The following is a 21,396-nucleotide window of genomic DNA, read 5'->3' on the forward strand; positions in this document are numbered from 1 at the left end:
TTTTCCCCACTCCGCTCTAGAGGGACTGACAGACAGCGGCTCCCTCTAGGTTCTCAAAGGGCTCTTTCCCAGCCTGAACCTTCCACTGGCCACAGAAGCTTGCTCGCTCAGCTGCGCTGACACGGCCTGGTCTTCCACCTAAGGAAACTGAGGCAGACCGCATGCTGAGTGAAGCCAGGCACGCAATCCCTCAGCCGCCGGAATAAGGTTCGATCCTCCCTTTTCCAAGCCGAGGTTTTGTCTCTGGGCAAGAATTGGAGGTTGTGTTCTTTCCGCACAAAAGTGTACAAAACATTAAATAAGGGATCGCCCAGGATCCTTAGATTTGTTTCAAAACATCAGACCCTCACATAGAATATATCCCCACCCCAAACATAAAGAACCTTTTAAAAAAAGGAATTCCCCCCCCCCTTTTACCCCCGGCGTGGTGTAGTGGACAAAGTTAACGGACTAGGGTCCTGGAGATCAGGGTTCAAATCCCCACTTGGCCGTGGAAACACTCTGGAGTGGAACTGGTAAAACCATTGCTTATATATCTCACGTACCTTAAAAGCCCTATTAGGGTCGCTTTAAGTAGGTTCCGACTTGACGGCACGACACACACACTTCAGGTAGCCCTGAAAACATCACCGCGGTACTTTTTGTTCTACGCTTCCCATGCTTTGAGAACCAGCGCTTTCTCAAAGTTTGTTTTGCCAATTAAAAAGAGGAAGGGGCGGGTTTATATCCTCTGCTGCAGAAGACCTGCTCTGCGCCAGAAAAAACAGCGGCGGCTCCGCCTTGTCGGGCCGATGGTTGTCAAAAGGGAGGAAAAATCTACACGCGGAAGCGGAGCTTGGAAAAGTTACATTTCTGGACAGGACGTCCAAAATCCTTTAAGCATCCTGGTTTTTGGATTCAGACGGCTTTAGCCCGAAAAAGGTAACCTATTTTCTGTCCGTGAGAAGACACCATGAATGTGTTGGGTCCCGAGTTAAGACTGCAATCCTATGCACGTCTATTGGATAAGAAACTGCGATTGAACTTGATAGGACTGATAGAGGAAAAGGGCACTGCTAGGAAAATGCACTGAGAAGGAGCCCGCTGGAGTGGCAGAGCGTGATGGGAAATGCAGTTGATGGGCGAAAGGGAACGCACTGAGGCTTAACTCCGATGTAAGCATACTTACTAAACTTGCCCAGCACCTTCACTGGATGCGTAGTACTGTAAATCACTAACAACTTCCCTGATTGGAAGACTTTCTCCGATGGCTGAGGAATCACACAGGAGCAAAGGTAGCAATTAATGTCCTTGCCAGACAGACAAGCCGCCTGAAGCAGCACCACCTCACAGGTTCATCATCATCATCTCTCTCTCTGTGTCGCCACCCTAGAGGCACAGTCAGCGCAGAGGGCGGGAGGGAAGTCAGCGGATCTCCGCCCACTCAGGTTTTCAAAGAGCGGCCCTCCCGATTAATTTCCCCGCCTGCTCGGGGCTTTTGCTCTCTCCGCGAAAAGCCTGAGGCCGCAAAGTTCCGCCGGGCCCCGAGGGGGCGGCGACGGGGGACAGGCATCCGATCGGTCTGCGGCGGCGGTGTGGCGGCGGCGGCGGCCGGGCCTCCTCTTGGCACAGACTCGGCAGCCCAGCGAGGCGCGGCGTCCTATGGAGGCAGGCAGGCAGGCAGGCCCTTGGTGGCTGGAGGGGGTAACCGATGGAGAGACCGAGGCGGCCAGGGATGGGGATGGGGGAGAGGGACGACAAGGGACCACGGGCCAGCAAGCGAGCAAGCACAAACAGAGAAGGGCCTCAGAGCTAGCGAGCCCTGTCATTCCAACCTCTGTTTCCAGTTCAGGCACCCCAAGCCTGAGCGCGATGCCTCGGCGGTTAAGACCTGCTCGGTCTGGTAGAAGCGCCGTGCAGATGAGCAAGGGAGCTGGGAGCGCGTTGCAAAACGACGTGGGCGCTTGAGGAAGAGAAAATCCCTTTCCAAACCCTCCAGAGAACGAACTTGAAAACAGAGACTGAGGAAAGAACCCCAGTTCGGTTGCACAAAAAGTCGTCCTGGAAGGAAGGTTTAAATTCCACTCAGAGATTTGCACCACCAAAGGCGTCCACGAGCTAAAATAAATTACGAAGAACACTCCCCCCCCCATCCCTGCCCCAGTATTTCTTTGGTGCGAAGGATATTCGGAAATGACACTGCGCACAACAAGGGAACAGAAGTCCCTGGGAAAAAACAACTAAAATCCTTCCTCTAGTCCGAAGAGAAGATTCTAACCATACATGTCATCCGGAGTTGCCTGGAGCGGACAATGCGCATGTGCGGCTCCGAAGGACGTCTTTCATTTTTAAAATTTGCCTTCGCTTCCTTCAGGACGTGACGCGTCACAAGCACCAAACTAATCCCCGGGCCTGGTGAGCACGTAGTACGTCTCGACGCTGTGCCCGAGGAGTGGAGGAGTCTTTTCCTTTTTTAAAAAAGAAAAGGAAGCAAAACCGAGCACGACACTTCTTGACGAAGACCATAATATGTTTCAGCCGAAACTTTAGGTTAAAAGCTGAACTCCCCTCTTAGAGTGATCGTAGGAAACAATTGTTCTGAGAGGATGGTGCTGATGGTTTTATTATCCAGTGATCTCAAGACTTGCCTTCTTCCCCCCCCCCCACTTAATGTTTACAACAACCTCGTGAGGTAGGTCGGGGCTGGCTCAAGGTCATCCCACGAGTTTCATGGCCGAGACGCCGAATTTGAAACCGCGTCCCTTCATTGATCATCTCCGTGCAGAGTGTTACACGAAAGTAGGTCTCCTGCACTCATGCTTCTGCATACCCCCCCCCCACACGCCGCCGTGACGCAAAATCGCACGCGACGTTAATGAATCCGCTCCCAGTAATTAATCTCTTTTGTGAACAGTCGATATTATTGGTCAGTAGTTGGCTAGCTTGTTAAAATTTCACGGCGTTATTTCCACATGGATCTGGCTTTACACAGGGACCGCAACAGCCCAGTCCACAAACCGGTTAAGCAGAAGCGTTTGGAGGCAGCGTCCTCCTCCCTCCCCCCCCCCCCCGCCGACATCGCCATCTGATTTGTTTGGCTTTGATTGCCTGTAGTGGAATAAAACTCACTTCCAGTCGGGTGCATCCCTAAGCCTCACTTTTCCTCAGCTGAGCTGGGGAGGACAGATGCGGGGTGGGAACTTAAAATATATGGATATGTACAGTATTAGTGCTGAAATCATGAAGAGTCGACAAGTGAGAGATGCGGGACCTGCCCTTTGCACCCGCTCTTTTCATTGTATTAGGACTTGTGCAAGGAAGAGTAGAAATACTCTAATGTCAAAAGTAGGAAACTAAGTAACATGGCATAGTAGATCTTAGTAATTTTTTCCTAGATAATGTCCCCATACTTTCTTGTAACAGCGGTTGTAAATTCACATGTGCACACGCACCATGCACACACGATTCTTAGCACTAACGTAATTAAAATAGGAAGAATATATTCTCAAAGTCAAAACTCCGTGCAACCAAGGTAAGGTAAACTTGGGGGGGGGGGTTGTTTGTTTATTTTTGCTTAGAATCAAACCTCTTGCAAGGTGTACTTTTAAGTTGGTCTGCAACCTTATATCTCATTTGTTCCACTTGTGGAGAATATATGGCACAATTCTGGGCCAGAAATAAATCCCACAGGATTCGGGAACGATTACGACCACATATGTATTCATAGGATCACACCATGTCTAGCTTTCTCCTCTTACATTTAGAATGAGGGAAAGAGTGTAGGACCCGGAGGCGGCAAGCAGTGAAGCGGTACACCCTAGTTTTCATGTAGCACCGAAGAAATTGAAAGTCAGGTGGAACCCCTCCACAATGTAATAATTTCCAGAAGCAACAATATTCTCCAGAAGTTACACTTTATTTTAAAGGCGATTCCAATTGCATAAAATATATATTTAAAAAAAATCTATTTATTAACTTCACTAAGTTTGCAACCCTCTCTTTAGTTTACTAAGCTTGAATGAAGCTTAATCTTGGGTAGACGTGTAAAGAATTCCAATGTGAGTCCAGTCTCTGGCCAATTCAAACCATCGCGACATACCATCATCATCATCATCATCATCATCATCATTATGAGTAATAATAATAATAAAATACATTAGCTGTTTCAAAGTGTATACACATCATGTCAGATCTTTAAGTCTTGCCTAGTGGTGGGGCAAGTGGGAGAAGAACTGTAGATTTCTTAAGTAAATTATGGCGACAAACACATAAGCTTTAAGGCTGCGTTGACTTTCTCTTTTCAGCATCACTAAACAGTTTAGAATTTTTAGAAGAGAGAGAAGTAATTTTCACGCTCAAATTATAAGCAGCTCCTCTGAAAATAAAAATTGGTTGGATCCAATATTTTCAATATAGCCAATACAGCAATCAATGGCAGTTTCGACTGACTTCCTCTATTGATTTTGATGGGTCTGCTTTAAACATGACTGGATCCAACTAGATCTCTTGGATTTCACTTACACGTCTGAAATTTGCTGGGGAAGCAAGCGTTGCGTTGTGTCCTTAATATCTCCCACGGCTTCTGTTCCAAGGACCCCATCTTCATTCTGCCGGACTAAAGTAGCGACAGGTTCAGCTTCATAAGGGTGAGAATTTCCTTCTAAGGAGAGAAAGCAGGTCTGGGAAGAGACGGCTGTTAATGCAGAATAATAGTTATTTGCCCTCAAATCAGAACCGACTTATGGCAACCCTAATAGGGCTTTCAAGGTAAGTGAGGTATTTAAGGAGTGGTTTTACCTTCTCCACTCCCCCAGTCAGTTTCCATGGCCAAGTGGTAATCCGAAGCCAGGTTTCCAGTCTCCTAGTCCGTCACTCTATTCACCAGACCATACTGGATACAAAAACAATAGTAATGAATAAATCAAATTTTTTAATGAAAAAGGGACCAAGTTCCTTTCAAGAAAAATGTATTTGTACATGAAGCACCAGCTAAGACAACGGGATCAGGTCGTCACTAATAAAGTCACATCAGGCCCTGTCTGTCTGTCTGTCTGTCTGTCTGTCTGTCTGTCTGTCTGTCTGTCTGTCTGTCTGTCTGTCTGTCTGTCTGTCTACTGGTGATTTCTCCACCTTCAATTGGACAGGATTGGGTATGGGCCCACTAACTCTGATGGAAACGTTTCAGAGTGCTACAAAGTGCTATAAATCCTTGCATATAGAAAGCTGGAATATCACAGAGAAAGGTCAAGTCTAACTTCCCTCCAGAGATGTTATTTTTCACCTTGCAGGGAAGAGTCCATCATTCTCCTAGAATTTTTTTTTAACACACATCTTACTCTTCTACCTCGCATACAGCTGTCACTGCAGCCTGGCGTGATACGGACCTTCAAAAAGTCACACCAGTTGCTAAACTGGTTCTCAGCACTTAGCCAACTCCTTCGGGCGCCCCCACCCCCAAATTGGCACTTTTAATTCATATGGACTTAAACCTTGGGTATATCCCTTAGGAACAAAGAGATGTCGCCCACTCAAAAACTCCACAATAAATTAGTTTCCAAAACGAAAACTTTGGGGCTTTAAAAATGAGTCTGCATCACCTCTCTGCCCCTAACCAAAGATAAGCCTGTGATTGCTGGGTATTTAGGGGGGAAAATAACATATCCTCAGAGAACTCACAATATTGTATGTTCTCTTCATCTTGACAATATGATACTTTATTTATTTTATTTCTATCCCACCTATCTAGACCAAGGGTCTACTCTTTACCACCTTGGTCCTACATGCCCTTAAGGCTGACAAAACTCCTTTGATTATAATCAGTTTCACTTTCAAGGAGCGAAGTTTATGATTTACATCTTAGGTGCGCAAGCCTGATGAGACAGACTTTGGTCAAATGAAGCTTGGTCAACACGGACTGCCTGGATTTAATTCAGTTTTCATTCTGTTTTGGGGGCATTAATTTTGGCAATCGGAAACAAACTACCTTAAATCCTAATGCCTGACCTGTTTAGAAGTAAACTAGAAGGTGAGAAAACTCCAGATAAACAGTCATCACCCTGCTGGGGTGGGGGTGGTAAATTCCACAGGTATCCTCAAAAACTCCACTTAAGAGCTGGACATCGTAGCCACAACAACAGCCCTGCAAAGTAGACCACTGTTATTCCCAAAGGCCGCAAGAGAAGGTGGGACTAAGGAAAAGGGGTTAGCCGGGGTCACCGTTACTTTTAAGAGGTTTTTACCAGAGGTTTCCTGTAAGACTTACTTTCCGCAAGAATAATTGTGTAAAAGCACACTTCGGGGGAACAAATAATGGTCTAATCTGCAAATTGGTTGATATATTTAGTATTAAAGATTATGTACTCCCTTTGAACTGTCATAGGACTCTAGACAACTAATTGGTTTACTTCCGTCCAACTGCATTGTATTGTACGTAGGTACAACGATCTATCTTTCCTATGGGGTCAGCAACAATTGGCAATTCACTGCACGAGATAAAGTCAATACTTTATCATCCTCCCTTCGCTTTGAAATGCCTCATCCACTCACCTCCTAAGACAAGAGAACGCAATAGGAGTAGTGTTGACTAAAGAGTGTGGGGTCTAGAGATGTTTACTGGTTCTGTAGATATCACTGAGCTTAATCTAGTTTTAATCTGGATTATTTTCAGTTTCGCTGTTGAATGGGGGTATGGACAAAGAAGCACAGGCTCTACCAAGTTTAGGGTTTCCTTCTGGACAAATTCCACTTATAAAAGGCAGCACTCCGAGCTGGTTAATTTGGTGCAGCTGCTATCTCTGGATTGCATCGCGCCTCCCATGCAGTCCTCATTTCATCCATGGGTAAGTATTAAAAGACTGGTAATAACACGATGGTGAATAGGATCAGATTCTTAAATAATTAGCTAATATTGATTAAAGACCCTCACCTTGGATTTTGCAATTCTTTAATTTAAAGGATTCTGACTTCCTGCTCTTCCTTTTGTGCGCTTCCTAGCTGGAATCAATTTGGTGGTACTTTAACCAATGCACCATATTAGTGTTACGAAACAAAAGTAATGGTTACTGCTTTTCTGGATCTTAAGAGCAGAAGGGCTATTTGTTCATTATGCCCTCAGCCTGGTTTCCTGCTTGCAAAGTAGTACGAGAACAACTTTATCCCGGCACTGCCCAGACTGAAAGAATAATGAAGGGTGAAAGGAGTTAGATTTGAACTGAGAACTTTCTCTGTTACACTCGTGCAGATCAGTCCCAGGCACATTTTATTCAGAAGAAATTCAGTGGGATATGCTCCACTCAGTAAAAGGTGTTAAAGCTTAGAATGGGCACTGCTTACTTACTCCGAGTCTCAAGGCTTGGTCAATCAGCTCTTGGGAATATCTGTGCAGTAATCCTTCAGCAAAGGGGGCAGGAGGTACAGGGAAATGAGGTAAAGTCAAAGATGTATAAAGGTAGCCGTGTATTCTTTTTCCAGCTCAGTCTGCAGTTGGACTGAAACTTTCATGATGTTGCTTCTTCTTCTTTTGATTCCATCTCTGTCCAGTCAAACCACAAGCCTTGTGTTCATTCTAGAGAAACTGTGCAGGCAGGACAGGGCTGATCCACAGATCGTTTTTAGTACAGGGTGCACCTGGGTTCGGTTTGAGAGTCAGAGCTTTGAAATGGAAAAGAAACTGAAAGAAACCGATCCACCCGTGGGTTGAACAAGATTATCGTTGCTGTTGTTCAGTCGTTAAGTCTTGTCCGACTCTTCGTGACCCCATGGACCAGAGCACGCCAGGCCCTCCTGTCTTCCACTGCCTCCCGGAGTTTGGTTAAATGAACAAGATTAGGGTTTTGAATTTCAGCCTATTTGCATCCCGATCCAATTTGAATCCATGCTAAACCCATTGGAAACAATGTAAATACATTTGGGATAGATGCCCGGAATCCAAGGCTAAATCCAATGGCTAATCCCAACCAGGACAGGCCCACGGAACCGGCGAGAATCGTATTAGTGTTGACTAAAATCGCATTGACTCCATAGATCTATCTCTGCCCATTGGGGCCGGCTGGAACTACTAAATGCCAGTTTATTGGAATCACTGTTTTTAAGCGTGAACCAAACACATCAGAGTGTTTGGCAGTGTGTGTATGTGGGTGTCAATTAGCATCAACCCAACTTAAAGAAAATAATAATAACAATGCCCCATCAGCAATTTCCTTCGTATAAGCAAGGGAAAACATTTCGGGTTCCATTATTGGTGGAAAAATGAGCTACTAGGATAGAAACTTGGACTGAGGATCAAAAGTACCAGGTTGAAATATTTCTCCTTAACTGCTTGACAGATCGACCGGTGTGGAGCAGGGATCTTGCCTGGGCTTCCCGTTTCTGCATAGCAGTCGGAAGGTTATTTCTTATTTTTGCTTACCATCCAGGCGATCCATTTCGGGTTTCGGGAAAATGAATACGAAGTCCTTGGCAGAAGGCGCAGTTTCTGCCCTGCCAGGAGTATCTGACAGGCGCAAAGTTCCTTCCTACCTCTTCCCTGAGGCCGGTTTGACCTGACCCTGTACACCTTTTTTTCCTCCCTCTACAACTTTGCTAATCTGCTCTTTGTTCTGTTTTAGCCCTGCGTTAAGACGATCTTTTTTTTTTTTTTAATTGATGGCATAACAAGCCACGAATGTCATCCTGGCTACCGTCTCAATACTTTTGCAAGAAAGAGACATTATTTTATTTATATCCCTCTGCTTACTTGCTACGCCTCGCCCAGAGACAGCCAGAAAGACCTTGGCAATGTATGAACTCAAATTGCCCTGGAGTCAGTAAGTACATCCTCTTCGTGGGATCAAGCTGGCGTTCTATCTATCTATCTATCTATCTATCTATCTATCTATCTATCTATCTATCTATCTATCTATCTATCTATCTATCTATCTATCTATCTACCTACCTACCTACCTACCTACCTACCTACCTACCTACCTACCTACCTACCTACCTACCTACCTACCTACCTACCTACCTACCTACCTACCACCCTATTTCCTTCAGTGATGAGCTCCAGGGTCTTCTCCCCGTTTTTTTCTCAAAACTATCCGATGAGAAATAGGTAAGGCTAAGCAAGAGTTACTGGTCCAAGGTCATGGTTTCATGGTTCTGGGGGGACCTGAATCGGTCTTAAACCACTGCTGTTTAAATCAGTGTGGGGTATAAAACTGTTTTCACTTTTCTTAGGGTTAAATCTATTCAGGGTCAAAGTTTGAAAGAAAATTAATTTGGGGAAAACAACTCACATAATTCAGGAAGATTCTGGAAAATTTAGTACTAAATGTTTAGCGTCTCCTTCTGTAATGTCTTCTTGGGGATGGTATGCATGTTTCAGCTAGCTGGATCGTACCCATTGTGAGCCGCAGTGGGAGGGGTGGTTCCTTTCATCGCTGAGTTGTTTGTAGCTAGCAAACAGTGACTTGGGCGAAAACAAGCGCTCACTGGCCGGTTGGTGTGTTACAGGAAACGAAAGTACTTGGGTAGATAAAAACACAGATAAGTAGAAGTATCAGTACCGGGTATCCCTATAATAAAAGGCAGGCGATGCATTATGTTGTTGTTGTTTAGTCGTTGTGTCCGACTCTTTGTGACCCCATGGACCAGAGCACGCCAGGCCCTCCTGTCTTCCGCTGCCTCCCGGAGTTGGGTCAAATTCATGTCGGTCGCTTCGATGACATTGTCCAACCATCTCATCCTCTGTGGTCCCCTTCTCCTCTTGCCTTCACACTTTCCCAACATCAGGGTCTTTTCCAGGGAGTCTTCTCTTCTTCATGAGATGGCCAAAGTATTGGAGCTTCAGCTTCAGGATCTGTCCTTCCAGTGAGCACTCCGGGTTGATTTCCTTTAGAATGGACAGGTTTGTTCTCCTTGCAGTCCAGGGGACTCTCAAGAGCCTCCTCCAGCGCAAGATGGCGAGGGGAGAAGGTGGATCGGATGGCGACCCATCCTGACTGGGGTGAAAAAAGGGGTGGGGAGATCGCCCTCTCCTCAGTCCCTGGTTATGAGGAAAAAAAGGTCTTACTCTGCACAACACATACAGGTTTATTGTCTCCGCAATACATGCCACTGGCAGCTGCCCAGGCCCATGGGTCTTACGCTCCATTATAGTGGACTGTAAGCCTCGGTTCTGAGGAGTGATGCATCCTCTCTCCAGGCCACTCTAACAATGCCAATTGCAGAGGGGGTGACGTTGGAAGGGACCGTGAGATCTAAAGTGGGAACGAAACCTAACGAACTATATGCAGCAGCCCCGGAGCAATCTCATTCCACGCATTCACTGTCGGACGTTCCGCTGTGGTCAAGGGTTCCGAATCCTAACACCTGGTATTCCTATGGGTGCCTACTCAGAAGGAAGACTCGCTGAAGTAAGTGTGCACGAAAGGGCAGCATCAGCAGGCTTACTTTGAAATCAGGCTCATCTACATATTTTGAAAGCAAGGCGATTTACTCCTGAGGAGAAGAACGAGTAGTTACGTTTTCACGGGCCCCACTGCTTTTTTTTTTAAAGGAGGAACAAGGTTGAAATGGACACTCATGATATTTCAGAGTCTAAAAATTAAATTTCAATGTGCTTACTCCGAAATCAATATAATTGATCTCTAAGGGGCTTACTTCAGAATAAATTTTCTTGCAATTTTAGCTTAATTTGTCCCTGGACTGCCACAGTGTGCTCGGCATTGTTGATGCATAAGAGCAGACTCCCAGAATCCTCCAGCTAGATTCAGGGAACTGCAATCCGAAAGAGAGAGGAATGTTGCCAAACTGCATAGGAGAAAGATGGAAAACAGTGGGAAGATTGCGCTCTCTCTCTCTCTCTCTCTCTCTCTCTCTCTCTCTCTCTCTCTCTCTCTCTCTCTCTCACACACACACACACACACACACACACACACACACACACACACACACACACACGGCCTTTGAAAAGAGAAATAAACTTCTGCAGTCAGGCCTTTGTAAATGTAGCCTATAAAATACATATTACATTTATTTTTCATATAGGTCATCAACATCAGGTTCAAGAAGGATTTAAGAGTCACTAAGTCACTAGGCATGGGAATGGTCATGAAAAACACCTATTGCAGACTTTGGACTTCATTCTAAACAGACAAGTTTAGGATTGTAAATAAGGGCCTTTAGGTTTTTCATGGGATTGACTTCCACAGGTTGTCGAAGACGACAATTTGCCTATTTTTATAAAGCTGGTTCCAAATGATATCCTCCAGAGTCTCTTGCGATCTCAGAGCTTAGAAAAAATCGCTCCTGGGGCTCCCGAATCCCAGAATCTTCCAACTGATGTGGGAAGAGGAGTCTGAAAGCAGGAATCCACCAAAAGAGGAAAAATTTCCATGTTCTGCCTACCCTACCAGTTCATCTCGGAAAAGCTTTGACTTGAGCGGAGATTGCAGGTTGGCAGCCGCATCCTTTCATAAGAGCGGGTGATCCTCGGAGCAGGCAGTCACCCTGACTTCAATGGAACTCACTCCCAGGGAAATTAATGCAGAATTGCGCCTGAAAGGGAAATGTGGCTGGCACGCGCGCGCACAGACACACTTTGAACGCGCACTTTCGAGATGATCATTCAAGCTTATCCTGCATTCAGAAAGAGAAGCAAGGCGATCCTATGTATGCTGTATGTTCCCTCAGAAGGAAGGGCCCAGCTCTTCAATGGGGCCTGCCTGGCCGTCGTGAAGGGTCACAGCCTTCCTTCCTGATCCACTTAGAATTGGAGTTTGGACAGATGGAGGACAGCTTCACAGAAATCGATGGGGCTTTATTTGGAAAGAAGCGCCGTTGAAATCAACGGGGCTTGGACGAGTGTCACGGCCATTTGGACATTATCCAAAATACTGAGGTGCTTCCCTTCAAGGGAGAATGTGAAGGAGACTATGACTATTCAGGGGGGTTGTCGGAAGGAAATCGATGTCCTGTTACTAACTGGTAGATGAAGGACCCACCCCCACCCCACCCCCAATTTGATTCTGACCGTCACCGTGCTTCAGTTCAGTGAAAACACACTGGTTCCAGAGTGGGGGGGGGGAATAGGAGCACTTTCAGTTTATAAAGCTTCGGGAAGGTCGCCGGTGCTGGCCTTCCCCATCCTTACACCCAGTTGGCCCTCATCTTACGCCCTTGTCCGGAACGATTGCCCCCCCACACACACACACACACACACGCCTACGCCGGTGCGAAGCGAGCTCCTGCCCTTCCCTGGCTTAACAAAAGACCACCTTCCTTCCTTCCTTCCCGCCCTTCTCGCGGCGAGGCGGTCACACAATGAAGCGGCGGCGGGGGGGGGGGTCGCCGTGCGGGGGAGCCGAGGCGCGGGTGGGGTAAAGCGTGGGGGCAAAAGGGAAGCGGTAGGAAGGAGCCGGGAAGCCGGCGGGGGAGCCGCTGCTGCTGCTGCTGCTCCCATCGCCCAATCGCTCGTGTGGTTGCTACTGGCAACAAAGCAGCCCCCCCCCCCGCTCCAGCACCTAATCAAGGAGCGTGCGAGGAGAGGGATAAAGCCGGAAAGGGGAAGACGCCTCGCTCTGGCTTCGCTACGTCTCCTTGGGGCGACCGATTCTGTGGGTCACTCCTCCAAGTGCCGCGAACCTCCTCCTCCTCCTCTTTCTCGTCCCCGGAGACCGTGGCAAGCAAGATGGCGAGGGGAGAAGGTGGATCGGATGGCGACCCATCCTGAGGTGGAAAAGGAGGCGGGGAGATCGGGGAGCTTTTTTTCCCTCTCCTCAGGCCGTGGTTATGAGAAAAAAGGGTCTTACTCTGCACAACACATACAGGTTTATTGTCTCCGCAATACATGCCACCGGCAGATGCCCAGGCCCGTGGGTCTTACCCTTACCATGAACCCAAAGTAAGGACTGCAGGTTATTTCTGTACAGTCACCCAAGAGGATCGGGACCCCGTGTGGGAAAACCACCTTTCACATACCCGTTATCCACTCTGCCTGCCGCCGCGGAAGGAGAACATGTGTTCCTGCACAGCTCTTTCACAATGGATGAGACATGGAGGGGTGTGTGTGTGTGTGTATGGTAAGCCCTGTGGCAGCCCAATCTTGCATCTGCTTGTGAAGGAAGTTCTCCTGCGTTCCATGGGGCTTTGCCCCATATGAGTGCCTCGCGTTGCGTTGTGACATTTTCTTCACTGGGTGATGTTGAACGGTGCTTGCCGTTTCGAGCGCATGAACTTCCCTCCTCAGTCAAGTCTACCTAGACCAGTCTTCTGTTCCTATCTGTGGCCACCCGCTTGAAACGGGAGTAAGGACCACCATCTCCCTGCCTGATACACTTGCTTAGAGGTATACTGCGCCTGAACAGGGAGGTTTTATTTAATGGCCAGGGCTAATAGACTCTTGCCAGAGCCGTCTTCACTGCACTTTAGCGGGCCATACTGTACTTAGGGTGACAGGAACAGGCCGATAAGAGCTGGTTTTATCCTCAGTGTTCTTGGATGGCCTTCCCAGGTAGCCACCGTCCTCGCTCTTTTCCTTTGCCAGCGTCATCCCATGTTGAAGGGAGGCCGGTAATCTGCCTAATTTAACACCTCTGACGTGGTAGTCTGTGATTTGAAACCGCAACGCCCCTAAAAGCAGCTTCCCACACCATGTGCCCTTTTATCCCGCGTGCGGCCCATTCTGCTGGACTCAATCTTAGACCCCACCTGAGACGCCTAATTTTGGCGATGATAAGAATACCTGTCTTGGGAAGATAATGAAATATGATAGGCGAGTCTCGATGAAAACTCTAAAGACACATGCCAAACGCAGATCATTTCCACAATGGTCGAGCTCTTTGAGGGGAGAAGAAAAATCTAGAATATGTTTGCTTGAGAACGTTCTTAGTTACAGGAAATTGCTTCTCCTCCTGAAGGACACTTGAGAAGTTCAGGTGAGGCCTTAAAACTAGTCTTTTTTTCCTCTTGGTTAAATGTGTCCCTATCTTTTTTTCTTCTTCAAAGCTTGCTTAAGGCTGTGAGTGCCTTTGTTGTTGCTTTATATTGCATGTCATCTGTCTTAAATGGTGATTACAAAGGCGGAGTGTAGGTGCTGAAAATAAAGCAAGAATGCTAATAAGTGGACGGGACTTCTCTTAACAAGAAATAATTTGATGGAAAATTTCCCAGAAAAAGAAGAAAGGAGATGCAGCACGAACCTATGTCTGTTTATTTGGATGCAAGACTTACTGAATTCCGCGGGAGGTCCTCCTTAAAAAACACCGTTGGATCAGAATGGTCAGACTAGGTCTCTAAAACTTAAGCTTTGAAATGCATGCCTAAATTTACGTGTTCTTACTAAGGCACGGAGCCAGCGTGGTGTAGTGCACTGGTTCTTAACCTTGGGTTACTCAGGAGTTTTGGACTGCAACTCCCAGAAGCCTTCACCACCAGCTGTCCTGACTGGGGTTTCTGGGAGTTGCAGTTCAAAAGCATAGGAGTAACAAAGGTTTAGAACCACTGGTGTAGTGGATAGAGTGAGGGACTAGGATTCAGGATATAAGGTCCGAATTTTAGCTGGGCAAGGAACACTCACGGATGTGGCCGCGGTAAAACCGCTCTTTAAATATCTCACCTACTTTTAAAAGTTTGCTTGGGTCGCCATTAAATCCAGTGATCGTGGAGGCTCTGATAGGGCACAGCCAGCCACTATTCTTTGCCTTCCCTAGCTGTTTACTACTACGCAACCCAACATATCCCAGTTTAGAGATTTTACTTTTAAGACTACAGACTCTTCTAGCCAACATACCTCCAGCCTTTACCGTTTTACTCTTAACAAAGCCGCAGCTAATGAAGTTCAGAATATTAAAACTGCAGGAAATGTCAGTGATGACTCCTCTCAAACCCTGCTGGCAAAAGAAAAGTGTATTTCATCCAGAGACTGCCAGCTGTGCCGTTTGGGTAAGGCCGATCCCTTCAAAATCGTTCTGAGCGAGAGCAGAACTTGGAATTTACTGTTGGAGGACTACAAATTCTAGGATGCCCCAGGAAGCGTCTGAACTGCCGTCTGCAAAAAGACCGTTTTATTAACGAGCTGTTGGATAGCTGGGTGGTTTAGGTCTCTGGCTGTGGAGCCAATCACAGATTGGGAGTTAAATTCCCCACTGTGCCTCCCTGACAGGAGCTGGACGATCTATAGGGTCCCTTCCTGCTCTTCAGTTCTGTGATGGTGAAGAATTTATTTTTGTATAGGGTCTTCTTCCCCTGAGTACATTGTCTCCCTCTCTCTTTTCTATGCTCGTAACAGCCCTGCGAGGCAGCCCGTTGAATTTGAGCCTTAGCAGAATTTGATCCAAGCTTTCAAGACTAAGATTCCACATCCACAATGGATGTGAAATTCTAGGAATGTCTTGTAAACTCAGGGTGGAGAATGAGGATCACATTGAAACCGTAGAGGACTGGGGTCGAAGAAATTTGCACAGAAAATCTATGTGCTAGTTCCTACAATGCGCCTTTTTTCTTTTTTGAGCAGCTTTAACACACTGTTGGCGTCCGACTCACAAAACATCTCCAGCCCCCAAAGGTGCCACAAGCTTCGATTATGCGGCAGAAATACAACAGGAAAAGTTTTCCAGCCCTTGCATCCTCAAACTCGGAGAAAGCTTGTCCCTTTGAACGTCTGTCATGTGGCACAAGGAGCCCAGCGAAAAGTGCTCAGACCAGAGTATACAACCTACGGTGAGCGACGATGGGAACTGCAATAGAGCAGTGGGTCCGGAGGGCTACCTTCGGGTCAATTCTAAGAGAATGGAGAATGGATCTCACCAGGGTGAATTCACAAAACTGCAGCTTCGGTCAGTGCGACACATAAGAAATTTTAGATTCTGGACTTAAATGCTAAGAGGGTCACTGGCCGATCAGGTGTATCGCTTCACTTCAACATGTGATTGTTGTTTAGTCGTTTAGCCGTGTCCGACTCTTCATGACCCCATGGACCAGAGCACGCCAGGCCCTCCTGTCTTCCACTGCCTCCCGGAGTTGCTTCAAATTCATGTTGGTCGCTTTGATGACACTGTCCAACCACCTGATCCTTTGTCGTCCCCTTCTCCTCCTGCCTTCACATTTTCCTAACATCAGCGCCTTTTCCAGGGAGTCTTCTCTTCTCATGAGAGAACATGGTTATCAACGTGTGATAACCTGATCCTATTGAGGCGGAGTCTTCTATATTCAGTAGGAACCTGGGCTTTCGACTCCAAGGCTGCCTTGACATCACACCGCCTGGAAGAACTTAAAGTGAAACCCTCCAAACCCATCTTTCCTCTTTTGCCTTAAGAGTATATCTTAGGACTCATCTCCTGCAAGCTTCACAATGTCAACATCAGATTAGTTTTTTTCTTTTTCCCTCGCTTCCCCTCTCCTCCCCTGCTCTAGGACCAGTCTAGGTAACATCTGAAGAGAGCTGGAGATCTCGAAAGCGTGCACACACCTATAACCTTTGAGGTGCCCTCATATAAGCATCACAGCATCACACACTTATGGGTTTGGGAGTCAGAATTTAAGACAGTCCTCCAACGGAGAAAATCATTCAGCGCTCCAGCTGTAAATAAGATCGATGGAATTCGACCAGGAAATGGGGTCTAGGATATACGAGGATATACAGGAAGTCACGGGGCCAGGCGCCAGCCCCAGCAAGGCAGCGGGAGGCCCGTGATTCCTTCTGGAAATGGGCCCGGATCGCTTCTCTCCGTCGGGTGGGGCCAGACACCTTTGACCGCTGCCTGCCTGGCGGCGCTGACCGCGATGTCCCCCCCCCCCGGGAACCCACAGCATTTCCTCAGCATGTTGGAAATGAAACAGGCCAACTTTTCTAGAGTTGGAAGCGCTTCTTAAGATATACGTACAGGGTTGATTATATGGAAGATTTATATAGCCGATCAATATACAGTAATTTGAATGAAATTCTCAGAATCATACGGAGTGATTCTTTTTCTTTCCACTGTGGGGATAATACTCCGTTTATTATTTTCTGATCCCAATCGTAATTAGTTCCGGGAAAATGTGGAGGATAGAGGACTTGTATTGGCTAGTATCCAAGGGTGTTCTTCAAAAGAGTATCACTTGCTCTATTTTTCTGGGGACGACAATATCTGGTCTTTGAGTTGTAGATGATTGGCGTTCCATTTCCCACCTTGCCCTCATTTTCACAATTAGATTAGAACTGATATTGACTGAGTCCTGGAAAGTAGAATTAAAGCGTACTTCTGAGTATGATCAGAGCGCCCTCCCCACGGCCATCAGGATTGTTGGTTCAGTCAATAGAGTTAAGGAACAGGCGTATGGTGGTTGTAGCATCTCTCTGTTTCTTTTTAATAATAATAATAATAATGTGCTGTCAAGTAAATTCTGACTTTTGGCTATCCTTTTCAGAGTTTTCTAAGTAGTGAGTACAGTACTTAGAAGTAGTGTACCATTCCCTTCTTCTTGGGATGTTTTCTGTGCGACTTGCCCAAGGCTACATAGCCTGCCTCTACTCGAAGGAGGCACAGTGGGGAATTTAACTCCTGACCTCTGGCTCCCAGTCATATACGTACCTAACTCACTGAGCTATCCAGCCAGCGCATGTCTTTTTAAAAGAGACAATTAATCAGTATGTTATATCTCTTCAGTGAACAGACTGTACTCTAGAAACCCATCTGTTGTCCCCTTACATTCTCTGATTACAGACTGACTCCCCTTTTCGCCGTAACTGCAGTTATTATAAAGCATAATTTTCCCTCGTTGAGCGCTAGCCCTATGATAATAGTTGCTAAAGACGAAGCGAAGTTGCCTTGAAGGTAATGGGAAGATGCTGCCGATGATGACGACAAAATTCCCTTTTATACTTTTCTGTGCTGCAGTCTTAGTGCCCATGAGAGACTCAGTCCGAATTTGAACTCACTTGTGAAGAGTGGAGTCTCCCAGTTTAACCCGCATCCTAAGATTTTAGGGGATAGAATATATTACCCAGCTGCAGTGGCAAGAGCCTCTACGAACGAGAAAATTGTGTCTATGTTTTTCTGGCAGTGCAATTAATTTGTAAACGATGCCATTGGCAGCAGACTTAACATGTCTGAAGCCATTATTTCAGCTGAGTATTGAACTCCGAGTTGAACGGTGCTGAATGTAGGCGCACATTCTTACGTCCAGGGCCATAGAGGGCAAAGGTGCAGTTCGGCTCTGATTGCATGGCAGGTCCACTCAAAGATAGGTCTCCGAAGTTCAGTACTGTTTCCTTCCAGAAAACTGTTTTGTTTTGTTTTTTAAGTGAGTCAAACAGCACAATCCTATCCATCTCGACTACTCCACTGGAATGGGATTTAACGCTCAGTTTTTTGTTGTAGTTTTTTGTTTTATTTTTGTTTGGGTTGTGTTTTTTTTTTAAATATTGGTTGATACTACGGTTCTTGGGCTCTACATCGAATTTTAGCCCTGCTTCTAGACTTGGCTTAGCGTCTTCTGATTCGTGACGTCAGCGCTTATTTGAGCCGTAAGCCTCGAATCGCCTTTGTTGCGCATATTTGTTTTTTCTAATTCCCTATCTCTCTGTAAACCCCTCCCCACCACCACCTTTTCCCTTTCCGATCGGAGATAACGAGTTAGCGCAGCATTCCGAGCAGGGCCACCCCTACCATTAAGGAGTGTTGCTTGTTGCCTAAAGCAACAACGTTTGTGTGAAGTAAAAACGTGTTTAATTTATTAGTATTGTATTTCTACTCATGTACCGAAACAACTTGGCTGGCTTCGGGCCCTAAGCATCTGAGTGACTACAGGACTTCGTTGCCTCCCCTCTTGGGCCGGCCCTGATTCTCAAAAATTAAAACTTAAAAAAAAAAAAAACTTGTGAAATAAAAAGCGGATAAGCAGAACCGATGCGGTTGCCACCATGTCCTTCATCTCCCCACCTCCCTCAACAATCTCTATTCGCCCGTGTTATTAATGGTAGCCCGACCACCACCCCCGGGTTTTCTGCACCGGAGCAGCCGGTCATTCCGCTTTCGAATTTCGCGGCTGGAAGACGCCGGGTTGCGTCCGCAAGGCAGGCGGCGGCCAACTGCGCAGGCGCAAGATGGCTCCCTCTCTTTTTTTCCACCAAGAGCAAGAAGAGCGGCAGAGAGAAAAGGGGGTGCTGTCCTCGGTTGGGGGCTCGCCAGTGAGTGGGCTGCCTTCTCCTGCTCGAGGAAAGGAAGAAGCTCACCGGGCCAGTAGCGGCTGCCGCTGCGTCTTCTCTGTTGGGCCGCCTTTAGGAAGACTTTGAAGCTCTTCCTACGCCTGGAAGGGGACCCACAGTGGGGTGGGTGGGTTGGGTGGCTGCCGGGGCGGGGGGGTCTGCAGCTCGCCCTGCAAAAAGCGCCCCCCCCTTTCCCCCGTCGCCTCCCCAGCCGTTGCCGTTCTGCTGCCTCTCGGAGCCCAACCAGCCGATCCGTTCCCATCGGCTGTGGAGCGGAGGGGAATAAAATGGAGCGGAGCGGTGGAAGACATCGAGGCGCTCTCGCTTTCGGGCCGCGTTTGCTCCGGCCAAGGGGCAAGGCGGGCGTCGAGACCCGGTCGCTGATGCTGGCCGCGGCCCTCCTTTGAGCTTGGCCAAACCCAGAGACGATTCCCTCGCTTGCCCGGGTGTGCGTAGCAAGGAAGCTAACGGCCCTGGCTCTGGAGCAGACACGCTGTCAATTCCTTCCTGCCTCTCTCTTTCTTTTGTTCCTTTTGTTCCCCCTTTCTTTGCTCGTCCACTTTTCTCTCTGCCGGCTCGTTTCTTTCTTCCTCCGTCACTTTCTTTCTCGTCTCCCTTCCTCTCCGATTTTCTTCCTTCCTTTCCCTCCCTTTCGTCACACGTGCCTCCGTCTCGCTCTCCCCAGCCCGCCGCACTCGGCTTGTTCTCGGGCGTTTGAATAACGCAGGTGACTGCGGCCGATCGCTTCCTCCCGGTCCTTTGTTCTCCTGGTGAACCAGAACCAAGGAGACGCCGGAGGAAAGGAGTCCGGCGATGCCTGTACATAACGCGTTTCGCTAGCCAGCTACTGTTATTAAATAACCCGGTGCTTTAATGCTGCTTTCCCAATTTCAGGTTGGGGGAAGGGCAGTCATTTAAAGGGTATTAGAACATAACAATGCAAATCGGCCGCAGAAACGCAAAAGGCATCACGTCTGTGCAAAACGGTTGCTCGCAGTTCTCAGAACCGGCATCGGAGGCTCACAGCACCGGGGCCAAATCGTCTTAAGCCTTCGCTGAGATGCGAGCTAGGCAGGGTGTGCAAGCGGCTGCCCCAAGCCCTTGTCTCGCAGGAAGGCGGAAGGCCAACTCGTGCCTGGATCTGGCTGGTGGCCGAAGTCGGAACTGCAAGGGGGTGCGCGCCTAGAGCCCTGCCATTTGTCGGGTGCTTGGTTTTCCAAGTGGCGAGAGCCAGTTCGGAGGTGGTGTGCTTTGCACTTGGGAAGACAGGCATAAAACTGGTTTTCAATTAGTGGGGCTGGTGGAAAGAATCCCGAAGACTGGGGCCGCTGGCGAGTTCTAAAGAATCTTAGGCGGAGAGAGGGTGTCTTCTGCCGATTCATCTCGACATTTTTTTTAAAATCGGCGTCTTCTGCAGATCTGCCTTGAAAGATTCCGTATCTAGATCCCTTCTGGATAAGTATACACCGGGGAGAGGGGGACGGCTAAAGCGATCTGATGCGGAAAGGAATATAGAAGGCTTTATAAGAAGAAGGAACTTAGACGGGTGTTGGTGAGTTCAACCTTCGCTAACCATGGACCGACTCGCTAGGAGACGATAGGTGCGGAAGTGCATTCATCCGGAGAGTTACCAAGATTGCCATGGTCATTTCCTACCTTCCTTTAATCCGCTTTTTATGTCCAGCGTCCTGAATGTTCTTAGGGACCCCATCTCCAAACTCTTTTTTCCTTGTTGAAAACATGATCAGGAAGACGGGACGGCCCTCTTGGGTTTGCTGGCCTGCTTGAACCCAAGGCTGGCTCTACTCAAGTCATGTATTACTAGCCCGGATTTGAGAAGCGACTTTTTTTTCTTCCTTACGGTCCATTTCTTTGTTGTTCTTCTCCCTTCCCCCAGTAGGTTGTAGTTTTATATGGCACTTTTAACAGATAAAAATACTTTGCTATTTTCCTTGCTTTCACAAGACGTTGACAGGTCAAATATTCTTTACCCACTTTTTTTCCGGGGAAAGAATCAACAATGGGGGGGGAAAAAAACCCAAAACCAGCAAATGGTTCATGGACAGTGAAACCTGGACTTAGCCAAGTGTGTGTCTACTCTACACAGCTTCTTTCTTTAGTCGTATCAGAGCGTTGCACAATTACCGGTTTAACTGCCATGGCCCCGATCTACAGACTTGTGGGATATATTGTTTGGTGAGATGCTCAGAATTCTCTGAAGTACCTCTCTAGAAAACAGTTCCAAGTTC

Source organism: Pogona vitticeps, chromosome 6 (assembly GCF_051106095.1).
Source record: "Pogona vitticeps strain Pit_001003342236 chromosome 6, PviZW2.1, whole genome shotgun sequence".
Lineage (NCBI taxonomy): Eukaryota > Metazoa > Chordata > Lepidosauria > Squamata > Agamidae > Pogona > Pogona vitticeps.